The sequence below is a fragment of the Sminthopsis crassicaudata genome, chromosome 2, assembly GCF_048593235.1.
Source record: "Sminthopsis crassicaudata isolate SCR6 chromosome 2, ASM4859323v1, whole genome shotgun sequence".
NCBI lineage: Eukaryota > Metazoa > Chordata > Mammalia > Dasyuromorphia > Dasyuridae > Sminthopsis > Sminthopsis crassicaudata.
The window spans coordinates 435,153,232-435,161,896 of record NC_133618.1 but is presented as its reverse complement, the minus strand read 5'-3'; positions in this window follow the sequence as shown (position 1 = coordinate 435,161,896).

Here is an 8,665-nt window from a genome sequence, read left to right as displayed (position 1 = left end):
GGGAGTCAGACATAGAGATAGTGGGTGATTAATGCCAATGAGACCTTAAAATGAAAGTTCTTTTTTCATTTTATTTAATATTAAACTAAAGCTTCTTATTTTCAAAACATATGCATGGATAATTTTTCATAATTAACCCTTGCAAAACCCTTGCGTTCCAATTTTCCCTCTTTTCCCCCACCTTCTCTCCTAGATGGTAACTAATACAATATATGTTAAATGTGATAGAAATATGTTAATCCAATATATGCATACATACTTATACAATTATCTTGCTGCACAAGAAAAATCAAATCAAACAGGAAAAAAATAAGAAAGAAAATCAAATGCAAGCAAACCACAAAAACACTCATTTCCCATAGTCCTCTCTCTGGATGTGGATGGCTCTCTTTATCACAAGATCATTGGAAGTGGGGCAGCTGGGTGGTGCAGTTGATAGCGTACCAGCCCTGAAGTCAGAAGGATCTGAGTTCAAATTTAACCTCAGACATTTAATGCTTCCTATCTGTGTGACCCTGGGCAAGTCAACCCCAATTGCCTCAGCAAAAAACAACAACAAACAATCAAAAAAACTCAACTTTTGGGGTAAGAATCCACTATTTGACAAAAACTGCTGGGAAAACCGGAAATTAGTATGGCAGAAACTAGACATGGACCCACACTTAACACCATACACCAAGATAAGATCAAAATGGGTAAATGATTTAGGCATAAAGATTGAGATTATAAATAAATTAGAGGAAAATAGGATAGTTCACCTCTCAGACCTGTAGAGGAGGAAGGAATTTGTGACCAAAGAAGAACTAGAGATCATTATCGATCACAAAATAGAAAATTTTGATTATATCAAATTAAAAAGCTTTTGTACAAACAAAACTAATGCAAACAAGATTAGAAGGGAAGCAATAAACTGGGAAAACAACATTTTTACAGTTAAAGGCCTCATTTCCGAAATATATAGAGAATATTGACTCTATAAGAAATCAGGCCATTCTCCAATTGATAAATGATCAAAGGATATGAACAGACAATTTTCAGATGATAAAATTGAAATTATTTCCACTCATATGAAAGAGTGTTCCAAATCACTATTGATCAGAGAAATACAAATTAAAGCAATTCTGAGATACCACTACACACCTGTCAGATTGGCTAAGATGACAGGAAAAAATAATTATGAATGTTGTAGGCGATGTGGGAAAACTGGGACACTGATGCATTATTGGTGGAGTTGTGGACAGATCCAACCATTCTGGAGAGTAATCTGGAATTATGCTCAAAGAGTTATCAAACTGTGATAACTTTGATCCAACAGTGTTACTACTGGGCTTATATCACAAAATGATCTTAAAGAAAGGAAAGGGACCTATATGTGTCAAAATGTTTGTGGCAGCCCTCTTTAGTAGTGGCTAGAAACTGGAAAATGAATGGATGCCCATCAATTGGAGAATGGCTAGGTAAATTGTGGTATATGAATGTTATGGGATATTATTGTTCTTTAAGAAATGACCAACAGGAGGAATACAGAGAGACTTAGAAAGACTTACATGAACTGATGCTGGGTGAAATGAGCAGAACCAGGAGATCATTGTACACTTCAACAACAATACTGTATGAGGATGTATTCTGATGGAAGTGGATATCTTCTACAAAGAGATCTAATTCCAATTGACTAATGATGGACAGAATCAGCTACACCCAGAGAAGGAACACTGGGAAATGAATGTGGACTACTTGCATTTTTGTTTTTCTTCCTAGGTTATTTTTACCTTCTGAATCCAATTTTTCTTGTGCAATAAGAGAACTGCACACATATATTATATCTAGTATCTACTATAACATGCTTAACATATATAAGACTGCCTGCCATCTAGGGGAGGGGGTGGAGGAAGGGAAAGGAAAAGTTGGATCAAAAGTGTTTTCGAGGGACAATGTTGTAAAAATTACCCATGCATATGTTCTGTCAATAAAAAGCTATAATTTTTAAAAAACCCAAGATCATTGGAACTGGCATCAATCATGTCATTGTTGGAAAGAGTCACATTCATCAGAATTGATTATCGTATAATATTGATATTGCCATGTACAATGATGTATAGTGGTGTCTCAGAGTTGTCTTAATTTGCATTTCTCTGACCAATAGTGATTTAGAGCACCTTTTCATATTAGTAGAAATGGTTTCAATTTCTTCATCTGAAAATTGTTCATATGCTTTGACCATTTATCAATTGGAGAATGGATTGAATTCTTATAAATTTGAGTCAATTCTCTCTATATTTTAGAAATGAGGCCTTTATCAGAACCCTTGAATGTAAAAATGTTTCCCCAATTTATTGCTTCCCTTCTAATCTTGTCTGCCTTAGTTTTGTTTGTTCAAAACCTTTTTAACTTAACATAATCAAAATTATCTATTTTGTGATTAATAATGGCCTCCAGTTCATCTTTGGTCACAAAGAATGAAAGTTCTTGAGAGTAAAGGGGGACTGTGGAGGCTTGGTTTCAGGACAAGGAGATGATAAGAAAAAAAAAATTAACATGCATCTGAGAAGGGAGTGCATGAATTGTCATTTCTGAGCCCTTGCTTCCTAGTTAGAGGTGGTTTTCCTAGTGCAACCCTAATTGGATCTGGCTCCTTATTATCAGATCATGGAGAACTACAGAGCTAGACTATGCACAGGAGAGCTCCAAGTTTGTGGTTTCGATAGCTTTGAAGGGAACTTCCAACCAGAAGCCACGTACTTGAAGACAGCAAAAAGGAAGCCTGCAAACTGCATCAGTTCTTGAGCTTCTCTTACAGAGTCAGTCCTGCAGGCATTTAGAATGAGCTTTGCTCCTTCTACTAAGAATCCACAAAACAGAATTTTGTCTGCGCCACTGTGAGATGCAGTGGGGACTGTGAGGGACCCTCTGGGAAGAGAACTATACTAGAACATTAAAATTCTGATAACCTTCAAGTTTAGTTCTCTTGAAAGAGAACTGTCAAGAAAAGTCTTGACTTCTGATGCTAAGACTAAAGGAAAAGTGTGATCCAAGGAAGAGGAAAACTGCAATGTTTATGGCCTACTGAGTCCTGCTGTGCATTTTTATTTATGAATTCTTACAATTCCCTAGCTCTCTCTACGTTATCTTAGAACTCCCTGTCTCTTCCTCTGATTGGCCAGCTCCTCCTGGAACCTGTTTTAAAGAAGAGACCCACACCAATCATGCCTTCCTTTCTCTTTAGGCTGCTCTGATGGCTTATCTCCACAGGACTTTTTCTACCATTATTGCTCCATGAATTTTCACCATCCCTTTTTCAGCTTTATTTTTTGCGCATTTTTCCCCCATTAAAGTAGAAGATCCTTGAAGGTAGGACCTGTCTTTTTTTTCTCCCTCTATTTATATTCCTAGAGATCTAGCACAATACTTAGTGCCTAATAAGCGCTTAGTCAATGCTTATTGATGTATGATCAACACCATATTGTTTGCCTTGTGAAAAGATTAGGGAGGGGGAAAATAAGGGAGGGAGGAAAGAGTTTGGAACTCAAATTAAAAAAAATGAATCTTGAAAAAGTTTTACATGTAATTGGGAAATATTTAATTAAATAAATAAAAATATTTCTAAAGAATTTATTACCCACTTTTGTGGAAGCCTAATTATAAACCATATTTGGAGATATTCACAGGATAATTCTAAGAAGGGGCAATGAACCAAAAAGATATTGATCTCTGGGGAAGTTCAGATCATATGAGCATAAAGCCAAGGGACTCTGGGCAAGTAAATATACTAATTATTTTGCAGTGTTATTGGGAGGAATGTGTGGCATTCTTGGGTAGTAAAAGGAGAAGTCTAAATGGGGTTTCAGGTTCAAATTTCAGCACTGACATTTCTTACTTCTGTAATGGTGGGCAAACCACCCAAATGCCTGTAGGTTTCAGTTTATATATAAAAAAAGAGAGATTAAATAACATCTAAGGTTCTTTACTATTCTAAATGCTATGATTTTTGTACAATTTATGTCAAATTGCTTACCTTTGCAAAGAGGAGGGAGAGGAAGGAAGAAGAGAGAGAATATGGAACACAATTTTTAAAAATGAATGTTTAAAAATTTTTGTTTACATGTAATTGAGAGAAAATGAAATTAAAAAAGAAATGTAAAAAATAAAATAAAATAAATGCTATAATTCTGTGCCCACAACCAAAATAGCTTCTTTCTTTGTATGTCTTAGCCTGCCTGGGCCTCCAGAGGACTAGAATTGTAATTAGCCAGGATGTGACAGTCAAAACAAATCCTCCTCTCACCTCTTTTTAAAACCCTCTGAGGCCTTGTCCTCTGTGAGAAGGAAAAGTGGGGCCTGCAAAGAAGTCAGTTTTGCTTCCTCACATGTCAGCAGGAAGGATGAAGGGTGAAGGGTGCCTCTGAGAAGGGCTAGCCACCTGCAAGAGGCTCATTAATTATTGCATGGCACCCACACCTCTCTTGTACAAATCTGGGCAGCTGCTGGGGTGAGAATTCTGTCACCTCTTCCTCTTCTCCAGATTTTGCTTCTTCAGTTCCCATCTGACTTTGTGACTGTGAATAGAAAGTGTTAACAGGGTCTCAAACAAGCCACCTCTGACCTCTGGGGACTGAGTCAAGCTAGCTGAGTCATCAGAGTGGGCAAAGGGGAGTAAACAGAGCCAGTGGAGGGTGCCAGTGGAGAGAATCACATTGCTTGTTGGTGAGGGGTGAGGGGTGGGAGGAGTTTTGGAAGGTAGTTTTTGCCTAAATTTTCAGTCACTCTATTCTCTCTATAAGCCATTTCGTGATAAGACCCAGACTGGCAACCAGGAAATCTAAGATAAGAAAGATGGATTCTTCTAGTTGGTTTGCTTCTGAAAATAGTGCTTTGGAAGGGTAGAAAATTTGGGGGTTTTGTTCAATCAATCAACAAACATGTATTAAGTACCTATTATGTGCACTTCACTTCCATAGTTACTAGGAAATCAAAGAGATAAATGAAACAGTCCCTGCCCTCAAGAAGCTTAAATTTTAAAGAGGAATATATATATATACACACACACACACACACACACACACACACACAAAGATATGTCTAATATATCAGTTTATATGTCACAGAGTTTAAACCTAGGCAGCTATGGTTCTAGGTGTCTCCTTTCTTTCTCAGCTAAACAAACTGAGGAAGCTATCTACAGTAGGTACCTCTGCTTCCTATCCTCTCTATTCCAAACCTGTGATTTGGCTTCTAACTTCATTATTCAACGGAAACTTCTCTCTCCAAAGGCACCTATGATCTTTTAATTACCAAGTCCATTGGACTTTTCTTCTCCTTCAATAACTTCTCTTTGATATTGTTGATCACTGATAACTTCTTGAATGTTCCTTTTTGTCTCCTTTAAGAGCTCTTCATGTAGGTCATAGCCATTAATTATGGGTACCCTCCAAGGTTATGTTCTGCTAGTTCTTCTCTTTTCCTTCTATACTATCCCCCTTGATGATTACATCAGCTCTCATAGGTTTATATATCATTTCCTTGTCAATGATTCTCAGAGCTTTGTATCCTGCCCTCTTTTGAGCTCCAGTTATCTTGGACATCTCAATTTTGATGGGCTGTAAGTGCTGAGAATGCATTATCTTCCTCATCCTAACCCCCTAAACCCTTCCCTCTTCATAATGTCTTTATTAATATGAAGGATACCACCAACCACTCAGTCATCCAGGCTCAAAAGTTAGATCACTCATTCAAATTTTCTCCACATAATCAAGCTGTTTTCAAATCTAATCATTTTTACTTTCACAACATCCCTCATATGCTCCCTTATCTCCTCTCACACAGTCACTACCTTAGATGAGGACATCTGTTTTATTGGTTTGAGGGGGGGTAAGTTTTATTGGTCTATCTCAGGTGTCTCCCCACTACAATCCATCCTTCATTTAGTCACCAAAGGTTATGTCAGAATTCAAGAGGGGAAAAGGAGAGAAAGAAGTTATGGATATAGCCATCTTGTCTTCAGCAAATAGGCATAATCTTGACTTATCTTTGCCTAAATTTATGCTTTTAATTTCTTTCTTTTTTTCTTATTACTAAAGCTAGCCTTTCTTGTAGAACTATATCAAATAAGAGTGGAGAGAGGGAGTATCCTTGATTTACTCATATGGCTCCTAATTCATATTAAACTATGAACTCCATGAGGTCAGGGACTGTGTCCTTTATAAAGCATTCCTTACAGTGTATAAGAAAATACTTCATAAATGTGTTAAACGAATGAACAAAAATTCAGTCCTACAGGGAATAACCAAAACTCCCCAGGAAGTAAAGGGTGGGTATAGACCTTGGGCCTCCACTGGTAGGATTTAATTTTAACCAAGATAAATGGAATGTCTTTTCCATTTGTGACTGAAAAAACAAATCCTTCCTGAGTAACTTCCTCTCAGAGTAAATGCTCAGTTCCATCAGGTATCCTTTTTGGGTGGGAAGACAGGATGCAAAAGTCAAAGGCTGTGAAAAGGGAAGTGCTGAAGGGAGGAAGGTTATCACAGGAGAGACAATGCAGTATAGACAGATCCATGTTATCAACAGTTGAATGTGACTTTTTGCGACTCCATTTGAGGTTTTCTTGGCAAAGATACCAGAGCAGTTTGCCATTTTCTTCTCCGGCTCATTTTACAGATGAGGAAACTGAGGTAAACAGGGCAAAGTGACTTGCCCCGGGGTCACACAGCCAATAAATACCTCACACTAGATTTGAACTGAGGAAGATGAGCCTTCCTAGTTTTAGGCTTGTTCACTCATACTGTATCCACACCTGCCCCCATTAGTGCTATCACAGAGTTTATTATACAATAGAATTGAGCACAATGCCTAGAGTACCGCTCTGTATACATAATTTAATCAGACTCAAAGGATCATTAAGTGCATGTTGAAATTAACAGCATGACAATAATTACCCATTTGTAAAATACTTTACTGTTTGCAAAGCATTTTTCCGCACATCATCCCTGCCTTTGAGATAAGTAGTGAAAATATTATTATCCCCACTTTACAGATGAAGAAACTGAAGTTCAACTATATTAAATGACTTGCCAATGAGCATAGAATTAATATTTGAGCCAAGACTCTATGCCACATTTCCTACCTTTAATTTCAATATTCTTTTCCCCTACACTCGTGAACGATAGTTCGACTAACTCAGAGCTGAGGCAGAAACTGTAACCTTGATTAAAACCTACAATTCAAATACAATCATCTGACCTGTGAAAAATAAATTAATCTGGGCCTGTCCATCCCAGGTGAACAATGGGTAAGAAACAGGAATTATAGAAAGTAGACAGTGTGCATGAACAAACTCAAAACAACTAAGATCCAGTCTCGAAATGTCTGCTGCAGCAGTGCTAATACACATTGACTAGTGGGTGGTGGAAATGTATGTGAAAAGAGATAGGTGAAAGAATAAAGAATCCTGAGTCCAATCCCTTTATCTCTCAGTTTGTCTCCACTCAGAAAAATGTTTCTCAAGGCCAGGCACAGGAAGCAGATGGAGCCTCTTTAGCCGCCTGTGGTCAAAGTCAGTCTACCTCTCAGGACCATAGTACAGGAGTGAATTTTGTGCAGGTCTTATTTCAGAACACCCTCTGCTTGCTAATTTCCAAGCTTTGTTTTGCTAATATGCTCATTAGTGGCATTGAGGATGTGTGATCTTCACAAGCAGTGTTAAATTTGCACTAAGAATGGTGGTTTGAGTTATATCACAGTTTTTTGGGAGAGAAGGAATTCACACCTTTTTCTCTGTAAAGTTCATATTCACTTGAATCTAGTTCTCCCTGTCTCACTTCATGAACCCCAGATGAAAAAAGAAATAGGAATATAATCAAAGAAAAAAGGAAAGAACTAGATTGGATGATTTCTAAAGTCTTTGCTCAGCTTTAAAATGTATTATGTTAACTACTTAAATCTGAGGACCAGGAATACATTTCTTTAAAGGTCTGAATAGAAGAAGCCTGTTTCCCCCAAACTTTCCTGTTGGAAATTTAATGGGTGACCTGCAATTTGCTTTTCCCTCATAGACTAAAAGACCAAGGAAATGTCACCGCATCCCTCTAGAAAGAGCTCCTCATCTCCATTCACTGCCATTCACTGGCAGATCCCCTTCTCTTCCTGTGGTGCAACTCTATATCCTGATTCAGAAGTGGTGTCCAGAGTCCTCTCTGGAGTAACCAGGACTGGGCCTTTTGGAAGCTTTCTTTGGCTGTGGAGCCCGAGCTTTTGTGTACACTCAACAGAGAGATAGCTCCTGCAGCCACAGACACCAGTGGGAGAGTGGAAGGACACCAGGAAGGCCAGCTTGTTCTGCTGCCTCTGGCCAAACAAGCCTCTCTGTATCCTCTTGTAAACTAGGATTTATCAATGCAGTTACTTTCCCACCAGCTTGACTTCAGGCCTTAAACTGAACCGAAAACACTTTTTATGAATGTTAATCTAACCATTAGTGAGGTCCCAGAAAAGAGTCACAAAATTAAGGATTTAGAGCTGGAGACCTTGCAGGGGTTCCCAAAGTATGGCCCGCGGGCCACATGCAGGGGCTGAGGATGGCAAATGGGCTGAGGGGCGGAGACAGAGTGGGAGGTTTTGTTTTTACTACAGTCCGGCCCTCCCACAGTCTGAGGGACAGAGAACTGGCCCC